This window comes from Oncorhynchus nerka, linkage group LG25, assembly GCF_034236695.1.
Source record: "Oncorhynchus nerka isolate Pitt River linkage group LG25, Oner_Uvic_2.0, whole genome shotgun sequence".
Classification (NCBI taxonomy): Eukaryota; Metazoa; Chordata; class Actinopteri; order Salmoniformes; family Salmonidae; genus Oncorhynchus; species Oncorhynchus nerka.
The window spans coordinates 19,508,848-19,522,097 of record NC_088420.1 but is presented as its reverse complement, the minus strand read 5'-3'; the positions used below and the strand labels follow the sequence as shown (position 1 = coordinate 19,522,097).

General features: G+C 40.6%; 1 protein-coding gene and 1 long non-coding RNA gene across 3 annotated transcripts in view; one reads left to right on the top strand and one right to left on the bottom strand.

The window, feature by feature from the left end:
* pde4cb (phosphodiesterase 4C, cAMP-specific b) overlaps positions 1-13,250 on the bottom strand; it is a 154,867-nt gene that overhangs the window by 96,734 nt on the left and 44,883 nt on the right. The window lies entirely within an intron of this gene.
* LOC115109147 (uncharacterized) lies at positions 8,144-8,771 on the top strand. The gene is made up of 2 exons (XR_003860478.1): positions 8,144-8,192; positions 8,407-8,771. It is a non-coding gene; the product is annotated as an uncharacterized LOC115109147 (long non-coding RNA).

The following is a 13,250-nucleotide window of genomic DNA, read 5'->3' as shown; positions in this document are numbered from 1 at the left end:
GAGGGAGGAGGGGGGAGGGGGAGGAGGATTCAGGAGGGAGGAGAAGGTGGCAAAGAGCTTCCTAGGGTTAGAGGCAGATGCTTGGAATTTAGAGTGGTAGAAAGTGGCTTTAGCAGCAGAGACAGAAGAGGAAAATGTAGAGAGGAGGGAGTGAAAGGATGCCAGGTCCGCAGGGAGGCGAGTTTTCCTCCATTTCCGCTCGGCTGCCCGGAGCCCTGTTCTGTGGTATCCAATTGTTTTAGTAGCTACTATCTTGTCTCATCGCTACAACTCCCGTACGGGCTCGGGAGAGACGAAGGTTGAAAGTCATGCGTCCTCCAATAACACAACCCAACCAAGCCGCACTGCGCACCTGGCAACCTTGGTTAGCGCGCACTGCGCCCGGCCCGTCACAGGGGTCGCTGGTGCGCAATGAGACAAGGATAGCCCTACCGGCCAACCCCTCCTTAACCCGGACGACGCTAAGCAAATTGTGACCTGGACCTCCATCTACCTCATATTTGGTCAGGGTTGTAGTGAAAAGATTTTGCAAATATTCAAAAATCTAAGCTACCATCTCGCTTTGGTGTCAATATCTATGAAACATTTAAGGCATACACACTCTGGCCCGGAACACTCACAGGGCAGGATGGAGTGTTCTAGGATCACAACTAGACCGATAATGTGCGTCTGTGAGGAATTAAGGATGGACATCAGACACCCATAACAGGTCAATTTTAGAATAGTAGAATATTGACAGTTTATGTGAGGGATAAAGCACCAAAAAGAGCATACATAGGGACTTCAAACAGCCTGGTCCCAGATATGTATGGCTTTTTAGCCAACTCATCTGACGGTAGTTGGCTAAAGCCTAAATTGATCTATGGCCAGGCTAACTTCAAATACTGGGGCACAAATGTTTTATACAATAGCACGTTGGCATAAATCACTATTAGGGGCTTTTTCACAAAATGTCTTTAAACAATACTATTGCCGAGGTAATCCATTCAATTGTGATGGGTGCTGTGTGCATTCATAAACGGCAAGAGTCAATAATGCTAGCGACATCATGGTGTGTGGCAGTGGCGGATGGTGCCATTTTAATTTTTTTTTTTTTCATGAGCATGGCCTTATTTCTATTACAGCATATTGGATGACTGTCAGTCACATTCCATTCAACCAGCTCAATGTAACATCAATAGGTTTAGGCTACTACATGATACTCACATTTTACCTATACCCATCATGATGTTGCTACAACCGAGCCTATAAATCAAATTCTACAACGTAGGTGCACAGGTCGAGAGAAATTTGAGTAATCAAGGTGACAGACATTGACACATGCAATACCGCCTTGCACATTCTTGACTGCATCTAGCTGATCTAGGGTGTAATCATTAGTAAACACTTGCAAACAAGTTTCTATTGGACAAATTCCGGTATGTTTACCCCATTTTCGTTTGCTTCTGTTTAAAGTATCGGTGGAATGACTACGCCACTGATCATACGTAAAACACAGTTCACTTTGATAGCAGCCACATACAAACAGCATGACTCCCTCTCTCTCCCTACCACTAGTTAAAGTACAAAAGGGAAAATAAATACACAAATATAGGGTGTATTTACAATGGTGTTTGTTCTTCACTGGTTGCCCTTTTTTTGTGGCAAAGTCCCTCTTTGCCATACAAATGAACTGAATTCCCAAAAAACATTTCCACTGCATTTCAGCCATGCCACAAAAGGACCAGCAGACATCATGTCAGTGATTCTCTCGTTAACACAGGTGTGAGTGTTGACGAGGACAAGGCTGGAGATCACTCTGTCATGCTGATTGAGTTTGAATAACAGACTGGAAGCTTCAAAAGGAGGGTGGTGCTTGGAATCATTGTTCTTCCTCTGTCAATCACGGTTACCTGTGTCCTGGGGGTTAGGTGGCCTGGGGGTTAGGTTTATGACAGTCATAAATACCTCTTCCCCCCTTTTTCCTCTCTCTACCCTACTGAGGTTACATTTGCAAAACCCTTGGTTAACATAGAGATTCTGGGAACATCAGAAGGTGGGGGGAAATGAACTTTATTCTGGTAATCCGACCAATGGAACATATGCGGTGGTACTTAATGAATATGATGTCAGTGTCAGTTCGGTTGTCATCTGAGACATTCTCATCAATGATGAGATGACAAACTCTACAGTGGAAAGTCTACACTTCAAAGTTATCGGATTCACATGGAATTGTTGTTCAAATTGGAATATGAAATTATTCGTGATGGGATTAAATGTGATTTTAGCTTCTAAAATGGGAGAATTGGGTTTTCATAAGGTAGGGCTCTGCTCAATCAGTGGTCCGCCCCTGTCAAGGGACATGGGCTATAAAACTTTTCAAACACGCCCTCCTCTCCCTTCCTATATAAGCCCTTGACGACAATATAACCTCCTGTTCCAAGAATGTAGAACGACAGTCCTATGTCAGAATGGTTCAGATAATAACTACAGAACGAAGCCAACCTCAGCGTGAGCTTTGGTTGCGAATGGTATGAACTTTGAATTCTTATTCACTACAGAAGTGATACCTCCTAGCCGTTGAGTTAGCAACAGCAGATGCAACGAGAGTTGGGAAGGAACAGACAGAGTATCCCGTCTATCACCCAACGACGTTACTACAAAGTATACAATTGACAACCAAAGACATTCTTCAAAGGACTCGGTTTGACAACACGGCCTTCCATCTACCACCAACCTACCGAAGCGCAGCTCAGAGTAAATGTTTCTTGCATTTTCCTTTTCCAAATGGGCGGTAATTTAGAATGCATCAGATACTGTATTTACGATAGCACAGCTTCTCCCTGTGTCCCTCAGTCTTCCCGCTCTTTCACTCAAACCCAGCCCTTTTCCTTTGTGTAACAAGCTGTCATATCTGTTCCGCCCGCTAGGGACGTTTTCCTTTATGACGTAATTTGTAAGTTATGATTTAATTATGTGTATGTGTAATTGTGTGATTAGTTAGGTATTTAGTAAAAATAATAATTCAATTTTGTATTGCTGATTCAAATTGTTAGCCAGGGTTCGTGCAGATAACCAAGAATTTACAACTTTCAGATGAGACTGAATTAAGATGACGATTAATATTGACTGCTATCGATGTAAAATATTAATAGGTCTTTAAGAGTTTATTCGGAAGATAACAGCTCTACAAATATTATTTTGTGGTGCCCGACTCTCTAGTTAATTACATTTACATGATTAGCTCAATCAGGTGATATTAATTACGGAGAAATTATTTTATAGAATAGCATGTCATATCACTTAATCCGGCATAGCCAAAGATATGACATCTGCAAGGAAACACGTGCCGTCATCATTGCTTTGCACAAAAAGGGCTTCACAGGCAAGGATATTGCTGCCAGTAAGATCGCACCTAAATCAACCATTTATAATATCATCAATAACTTAAATGAGAGTGGTTCAATTGTTGTGAAGAAGGCTTCAGAGCGCCCAAGGAAGTCCAGCAAGCGCCAGGCCCGTCTCCTAAAGAACTGGCTCAGGAATGGAAGCAGGAAGGTGTGACTGCATCTGCACGCACAGTGAGGCGAATACTTTTGAAGGATGCCTGGTGTCAAGAAGGGCAGCAAAGAAGCCACTTCTCTCCAGGAAAAACATCAGGGACAGACTGAAATTCTGCAAAAGGTACAGGGATTGGACTACTGAGGACTGGGGTAAAGTCATTCTCTCTGATGAATCCCCTTTCCGATTGTGTGGGACATCCGGAAAAAAGCTTGTCCGGAGAAGACATGGTGAGCGCTACCATCAGTCCGGTGTCATGCTAACAGTAAAGCATCCTGAGACCATTCATGTGTGGGGTTGCTTCTCAGCCAAGGGAGTGGGCTCACTCACAATTTGGCCTAAGAACACAGCCATGAATAAAGAATGGTACCAACACATCCTCTGAGAGCAACTTCTCCTAACCATCCAGGAACAGTTTGGTGACGAACAATGCCTTTTCCAGCCTGATGGAGCACCTTGCCATAAGGCAAAGGTGATAACTAAGTGGCTCTGGGAACAAAACAAAAATATTTTGGGTCCATGGCCAGGAAACTCCACAGACCTTCATCGCATTGAGAACTTGTGGTCAATCCTCAAGAGGCGGGTGGACAAACAAAAACCCACAAATTCTGACAAACTCCAAGCGTTGATTATGCAAGAATGTGCTGCCATCAGTCAGGATGTGGCCCAGAAGTTAATTAACAGCATGCCAGGGCGGATTGCAGAGGTCTTGAAAAAGAAGGGTCAATACTGCAGATATTGACTCTTTGCATCAACTTAATGTAATTGTCAATAAAAGCCTTTGACACTTATGAAATGCTTGTAATTATACTTCAGTATTCCATAGTAACATCTGACAAAAATATCTAAAGACTGAAGCAGCAAACTTCGTGAAAATGAATATTTGTGTCATTCTCAAAACTTTTGGCCTTGACTGTACTGTTTAGGGCCAAATAGCATTCTAGTTTGTTCTGTTTTTTTCTAAATTCTTTCCAATGTGTCAAGTAATTATCTTTTTGTTTTCTCATGATTTAGTTTTGCCAGATCCTAATTTGTTATATCAAATGTTATGTTCCTCTTGATGTCATAGAAGGCCATTCTCTCAGATCATTCACAGCTTTGTGGAAGTTACCTGTGGCGCTGATGTTTAGGCTGAGGTATAGAGAGTGTCAATTATGCATAATGTACTTTGCAATATTCATGTTATACCAGTGCAGTGGTATATTTTTATATAACCAACTACCGCACCGATGTTAGCATAGTGTTAATTAGCACCCATTTTCACTTGAGCTAGCTAAATAGCAATAGCACCCTTTTGCACGTGAGCTGGCTAGTTACTTACTATGAGGGAATCTTATTTGGCCAAATTTGCCTACTTGAGCAGTAAGCCTAGGTTTACATGTACAGTTATGTAATCCATTTGATCGTTGATTTTCTGTGTTTCTTCAATGTATGCCTTGTTGTGTTTGGCTGGCTCTAAATGTGTATCGTTGATGCCATTGCCTTAGCTACACATAGCAAGTCTACACATAGTATATACAAAAATGAAATCACCTGGTCCCAGCATACATGGCAAATCAAGAAAAGTCATTGTAACTTGTCCACACTGCAAACTGAAGTTAAATAAGAAAAACTTAAACACATTTATGAAGAACGCATACACATTGCTTTGAAACGATGTCCAAGGAAAGATTTTTGGCATGCGAGTGCATTGATGTGAGAAATGGTGTGTTTGCAGTCTAATTCAGTTCCAACTGTGTTCAAAATGTGTATGCATGCTGGAGTATAAAAAGCTGTTAAAACATTTTCTTTACTTTCACATACACGGTGTTCACAGAAACATTACTCTGATCTTGTCCCCTGGACATTGAAGGACTTTTGGTGTGGATGAGGTTCAGGTTAGATATTCCTTTAAATGATTCCACTGAACTGTACCATTTGATTGTCATTCTTTATTGAAAATTGTACCTTGTTCACACCACAGGGCCTATAAAAAGAAAGGTTTCTCAAACAACTGTGGTGTGTTTGTTTTGATGGTAAGATGCTATTCAGTATATTATATCAGTCCTATTTTCTGTTATTATTATTTCTGTGTTTGCAGCATGATTTTTTGCCATAATTGGTATGTCAAATGTTTTGTTCTATTGTTATTGCTTATACTTTATCTTGTTTATTATTCTTGACACTTTTTGGGACCTATTTCCTACAGTTTTTACACTAAATACACAAGGCATACATCAAACTCCTGCAGAACTGGATGCTGATGTGACTTCTACATCCTAAAATATATTCCTGGGGGGGGGGGGTATTATTATTCTCATTATTGTTGTTTTCATAACTATCAAACTTAACAACCAACTCTTTCTTAACTTAAAGTACACTCTGTACATTGCAATGGAAGCACAGTGTGATTTCACTGAGGTATGTATAAATTATGAAATTCTCATCACTAGGGGATATGTTTTTTTTGGGATACCCTTCCAATTGTGTGATTTTCTGTTTCAAAAGGAAACCATGCAGCAAATTAGGTAATGGTGGTGTCTAGTTCCCCTGCAGAACTTTCCCATGCTGCAAGTCTTTAATAGTATAAAAACTTTTCATTTGCATCCTTAAAATCACTAGTTTCACTGTAGCCAGACTGACCTGAATATATTTTCATATTGAATGTACAGTTGAAGTGAGAAGTTTACATACACTTAGGTTGGAGTCATTAAAACTAGTTTCAACCACTCCACAAATTTCTTGTTAATTAACAAACTATAGTTTTCGCAATTCGGTCAATTTGTGCATGACACAAGTAATTTTTCAAACGATTGTTTACAGAAAGATTATTTCACTTATAATTAACTGTATCACAATTCCAGTGGGTCAGATGTTTACATACACTGAGTTGACTGTGCCTTTAAACAGCTTTTGTAAATTCCAGAAAATGTCATGGCTTTAGAAGCTTCTGATAGGCTAATTGACATCATTTGAGTCAATTGGAGTGTACCTGTGGATGTATTTCAAGGCCTACCTTCAAACTCCGTGCTTCTTTGCTTGACATCATGGGAAAATCAAAAATAATCCGCCAAGACCTCCACAAGTCTGGTTCATCCTCGGGAGCAATTTCCAAACACCTGAAGGTATCACGTTCATCTGTACAAACAATAGTACGCAAATATAAACACCATGAGACCACGCAGCCGTCATACCGCTCAGGAAGGAGACACGTTCGGTCTCCTAGAGCTGAACGTACTTTGGTGCGAAAAGTGCAAATCAATCCCAGAACAACAGCAAAGGATCTCCTGAAGATTCTATGGAGGAAACGGGTACAAAAGTATCTATATCCATAGTAAAAAAGAGTCCTATATCGACATAACCTGAAAGGCCGCTCAGCAAGGTAGAAGCCACTGCTCCAAAACCGCCATAAAAAAGCCTGACTATGGTTTGCAACTGCATATGGGGACAAAGATCGTACTTTTTGGAGAAATGTCCTCTGGTCTGATGAAACAAAAATAGAACTGTTTGGCCATAATGACCATCGTTATGTTTGGAGGAAAAAGGGGTAGGCTTGCAAGCCGAAGAACACCATCCCAACCGTGAAGCACAGGGGTGGCAGCATCATGTTGCGGGGGTGCTTTGCTGCAGGAGGGACTGGTGCACTTCACAAAATAGATGGCATCATGAGGATGGAAAATTATGTGGATATATTGATGCAACATCTTAAGACATCAGTCAGGAATTTAAAGCTTGGTCACAAATGGGTCTTCCAAATGGTCAATGACCCCAGGCATACTTCCAAAGTTGTGGCAAAGTGGCTTAAGGACAACAAAGTCAAGGTATTGGAGTGGCCATCACAAAGCCCTGACCTCAATCCCATAGAACATTTGTGGGCAGAACTGAAAAAGTGTGTGTGAGCAAGGAGGCCTACAAACCTGACTCAGTTACACCACCTGTCAGGAGGAATGGGACAAAATTCACCCAACTTATTGTGGGAAGCTTGTGGAAGGCTACCCGAAACATTTGACCCAAGTTAAACAATTTAAAGGCAATGCTACCAAATACAAATTGAGTGTGTGTAAACTTCTGACCCAGTGGGAATGTGATGAAAGAAATAAAAGCTGAAATAAATAATTCCCTCTACTATTATTCTGACATTTCACATTCTTAAAATAAAGTGGTGATACTAACTGACCTAAGACATGGAATTCGTACTCTGATTAAATGTCAGGAATTGTGAAAAACTGAGTTTAAATGTCTTTGGCTAAGGTGTATGTAAACTTCCGACTTCAACTGTATGTAATGTATGTTATTCACTCACTAAGGTCTGAAGAGAGGTTGAAAGATGGAAAACAGTGGCAAAAACACTACAGGTCAGAGGTGTCATATGGTGAGTAGTATAGTTTTAAACTAATGTTTAAAGACTTAACCCCTCCACCACCTCTCATATGATGAGTATATCATATATTTCAGGGTGATGTAGAAGATGTCTCCCCCAAGAAGTCACAGCATGTCACATCAGCATTCAGCTCTGCAGGATCAGGTACTGTATAGGCTATTAGCTAAAGTAAGGTGCATTCTTGTACACACATCCCTAGAGGTTCCCTTACATTACTTAATGACCACAATCTGTTTTCTTTCTAGACGATACTGAAAACTAAATGCACGGCCAACTGGGAGCTGTGAACTGGGTATGTAGTCTACTGTGTGTAATGCTGAAGGCTTGATGCATAGCAAGATATAATATTTGTGATGACTTGTTGAGTAGTTATAGATATCACTGAAAACCCCTTTAGTAATTGTGGCTTTTGTTTGCATGGTGGTATTGTGAAAGTGGGGTGTAAATTTGACTTGATCACCCAACGAGGCAATACTCTTAATATTTATTCTTCCTTTTTCTTCAAGGAAGCAGATGTTCTTCTAAGGGACACCCTAGAGGCAGCAATTTGGTGCAAACGTCAAACATTTAAAGGCACTGTTTCCCTCCCTAGTGTAATTGGGATGGACGGGGAAGACCGCATTACAACCCTTAAAGAACTACAGTTGTATAATGGCCTGGGTGAAGAGGAACATATTATCCTCAAGGAACCATTCATGTTACAGAGAGATTATGAGATGTTCTATGTGGAGGCAGTTGACAACAAGAAAATTACTGTCTTTGCCTCTTTTGAGGAGCAGGAGTGAAGCCATTTTTGAGGAGTGGTCAAACCTTGTTTTTTCTGCTGTGTTAATTGTGTTATGTTGTTTAGTAAAGTTGACGTTGAATTCAAGAGTCTCTGATCTCTTTACTGGAGCTGGTATAACTTAATGTACAAAGCACATTCAGCTTGTCAGTATGTCTATATGGTAGGATGACCAGACGTCCCCGTTTTTGGTGGCCTGTCCCCGGCTGGAGTTGTCCGCAGAAATGTCCTCGTTTTTAACTGTACGTTAAAAACAGATTGCAAAGTGAAACAATATTTTACGTGGCAAGAAAGACCGGGCAGCATAGCTTAGCAGTTGACGTCTCAATCGCGTTGTGCTTGTTTTGTCCAGCAGAGGGGGCTGCTCGCTATAGCAGCTTCATTCACTCTTCTTCTACTAACTTCTTGCTCGTGCTAGTTTTAGAGAAAACTGCGGTGGAAAACTTTGCCAGAAGCTAGCAAGTGTCAAGTGAATCTATAACATCACCACAAACGTATTTTCAAGCCAGGTAAGTTATAATTGTTTGAGATACTAGCTAATGATGTTATGTCACAATTGATTATATAGATAGATGATCTGCTTTATAAGGTTTTAAATAGCTAATGTTAGCTAGCATAACCTATGTCGACTAAATTATCTAGCTAGGTTAGCTAGCTACTTTCATGGTAGCTAGGTCAAAAAACGTTCACATGTAAACATGCAGTGGACGGGCTATTTTGAAAATATGATTATATTAAATTAATGCATAATTCTGAGAATATTTATTTGTAAGATACCATTTTAATGGTTTGGCTACTATAAGTAGTGTGAAAATATATTTAGACATTTTCAAGGATAACATTAGCATAATGTTTTCTGTTAGAGTGGAGAGGAGGAAGACTGGATAGTTAGAAGAGTGAAAGAGATAGAGGAGGAAAGATAAAGATGATTGCAGAGCCTGCCAATTTATTATTCCAAACAATGTTTTTGAGATAAAATACAAAAGAGGCAAGCAATGGGAATCTGTTAACCAAAGTATTTTATCTAATAGTGTACTATTTATTATTAAAGATTGGAGAGGAAGGAAAAATTAAGGGAGTAAAAAGAGTGACGCGGGGAGTGTGGAAGAGTGAGGTGGAAAGGTAAAGAGAAGGAAAGGAAGAAAGAGCAGGAAGACGAGAAGAAAAGAGGGAGAAAGATTGGAGGAGAAGAAAAAGTTAAGAGTAAGAAGAGTGACACAAAGAGAGTGAAGAAGAGCAGACAGAGGAGGTACAATGGCTCTTTCCAAGAAACGGAAATGCCATTTTAATGACATGATGAGAATTTCCATTTATACGCTCAGGTCAAGACGATAGAATGGTTAAATGCACCCTTTGTAATTCCTCTTTTTCAATTGGCAGTGGGGGAAGAACGGCAGTGGTAGATCAACAGACGAAAAAGAATAAAGGCTCTCTGATTGCCCGTGTTGGTATGCCCTCGTCACCACATTCTTCAAGAAGCCTTACCAAAAATAATATAATTTAGCTGTGCAGGAGGGTGTCTTTGCATACCACACTATGCGACACAATCATAGTTACAGATCTATGGACTGCACAGCACAACTCACACGGAAGCTTTATGAGCCAAAGATTACATGTGCTAGGACAAAATGTGAAGCCATAGTGAGTAACGTGTTAGCACCATGTGCTAGGACACAATGTGAAGCCATAGTGAGTAACGTGTTAGCACCATGTGCTAGGACACAATGTGAAGCCATAGTGAGTAACGTGTTAGCACCATGTGCTAGGACAAAAAGTGAAGCCATAGTGAGTAACGTGTTAGCACCATGTGCTAGGACACAATGTGAAGCCATAGTGAGTAACGTGTTAGCACCATGTGCTAGGACACAATGTAAAGCCATAGTGAGTAACGTGTTAGCACCATGTGCTAGGACACAATGTGAAGCCATAGTGAGTAACGTGTTAGCACCATGTGCTAGGACACAATGTGAAGCCATAGTGAGTAACGTGTTAGCACCATGTGCTAGGACACAATGTGAAGCCATAGTGAATAACGTGTTAGCACCATGTGCTAGGACACAATGTGAAGCCATAGTGAGTAACGTGTTAGCACCATGTGCTAGGACACAATGTGAAGCCATAGTGAATAACGTGTTAGCACCATGTGCTAGGACAAAATGTGAAGCCATAGTGAGTAACGTGTTAGCACCATGTGCTAGGACACAATGTGAAGCCATAGTGAGTAACGTGTTAGCACCATGTGCTAGGACACAATGTGAAGCCATAGTGAGTAATGTGTTAGCACCATGTGCAACTACTTTGGTAACACAGGACCTAGACCAGGTTGAATTTGTGTCCCTGTCCATTGATGCGTCCAATCATGGACATGTAAAGCTGCTGCCAATACTAGTCAGATATTGTAAGATATGATGGCAGCACATCTGTGGAAACAAAACTGCTTGATTTTGTTGAATTGAAAGGAGAAACAGCAGAGGAAATTGCAGCTGAGGTCCTGGTGGTCATCCATGGCTGGCCTTTGTCCATGGAAACTTGACCGTATTCAGTGACACGATCAAGATGCTTGAAGGCCAGGACCATTGTGCTGTGGAGTCCGCTGCAATTCTGAGAAACGTTGAGGCAAAATTGACTGCAAGGCATGATGACAACTTCATTCCAGTTGGTCAGAGGACTTTGAGAGAGCTAGAGGAAAATGTAGCCATGTCTAAAGAGAGCTTTCTCAAAACATCCCAATCATTCTTTACTACGGCTGTGAACTACTTGCAAGCATGGGGAAAGCACACAGATAATCTAAAAGATTTACATTGTCTCCTTTTAAAAAGGCAACCTCTGCGTGAAGAGATCCAGAAGGCAGCAGGCACACTGCAGGAAAAATGCCCCAATGTGACCATCAATGAGGATGCATTGTTTGACGAGGTTACTGGCCTGCAAGAGTTCCTAAAGGGGGGGATTGCTTGAAGAATGGAAAACATCTGAGACACCGCTTAGTCAGAGATGGAGCATGGTGGTTAGCCACTTCAAAGAGAACAACATCCCACACACTAACCTGGCTAGATTAGCGTCTGTTGTTATGTGCTCACCTGGAAGTAATGCACCAGTCGAGAGCGTTCTCCCAAATTAATGATCTATGGACAGCAGCAAGAAATAGGTTCACTGTTCCTACCATCAAGGCCATGCTTATTGTGAAGACAAACTTCAACCTCCCCTGCCAGGAGTTCATGGAGAAGCTGGCCAAAGACAGCAATCCTGATGAAGATGCATTCTTCTGAGAAATATACAGATTAGGTTTTGGTATAAGTATACAATGTAGGTACCAACCTCATCATCGTCTTATTTCTTTATTATGTTAAGTATTTCACATATACTAGTCTGTTTTTTCAATTTTGCTAATGTTCTCTTCTGCTCTTATTCTACCCAGAAGACCAGGACCACTGAATGGCTGTTCAGATCTGACAGTTCTGTCTTGTCTGTAGTGTTTCTGTAATAGAGAAAACAACTATATCACAGTGTGCCTGTTAGTCTAAATACTTGAAACTGGAATCATCCCGCTTTTTTATTTCATAGATAACAACATTGGATATTTTAATTATATATATTGACCGCCGAACTGGAAATGTCCCCGGTTTTAATTTCAGAAATCTGGTCACCTTACTATATGGTATAGTCTGTCTCCATTCTCATGAGGAAAGTAAATAGCATTATAAATCAGGATAGGTAGTAACTGTATATATATGCTCAATTAAATAATATAATTAAAGTAATAAACTTCAACACAATGTCAACATAACAAGTCTGTTGTTCACTGCAACAATATCAGTAGCTTGTCTCAAATATAGCATGAAGCAAAAATTGTTACAACACATGTGCTGGTTCCACTTTATATAATATTTCTTAGGATCTTTAAAATTAAACACGTTTGTATTCAACATGTGCCTTGTGCAAACGTGTGTGTTTGTATTCAGTGTGTGACTGTCAAACCTCAGATTGACAAAACACATGTGGGCGGGGTCAAATGTTTGACTCCGCCCTCATCGAGCCCGGCCCCAACATTTGACTCCACCCACACTGCGCCAAGCTCCGAATTGCACAATGCAGTCAGGGGTACTTGTAAGGTTTAAGTGCTGCTGCAGGACCTCCTTGGTTGGGGACAGAAGCACCACATCAGTAAACAGTAGACGTTTGACTTCAGATTCGTGTAGGTTGAGGCCTGGTGCTGCAGACTGTTCTAGTACCCTTGCCAATTTATATATATAATATATATATATATATATATACACACATACACACACACATACTGCTAAAAAAAATAAAGGGAACACTAAAATAACACATCCTAGATCTGAATGAATGAAATATACTTATTAAATACTTTTTTCTTTACATAGTTGAATGTGCTGACAACAATCACACAAAAATTATCATTGGAAATTCAATTTATCAACCCATGGAGGTCTGGATTTGGAGTCACACTCAAAATTAAAAGTGGAAAACCACACTACACGCTGATCCAACTTTGATGTAATGTCCTTAAAACAAGTCAAAATGAGGCTCAGTAGTGTGTGTGGCCTC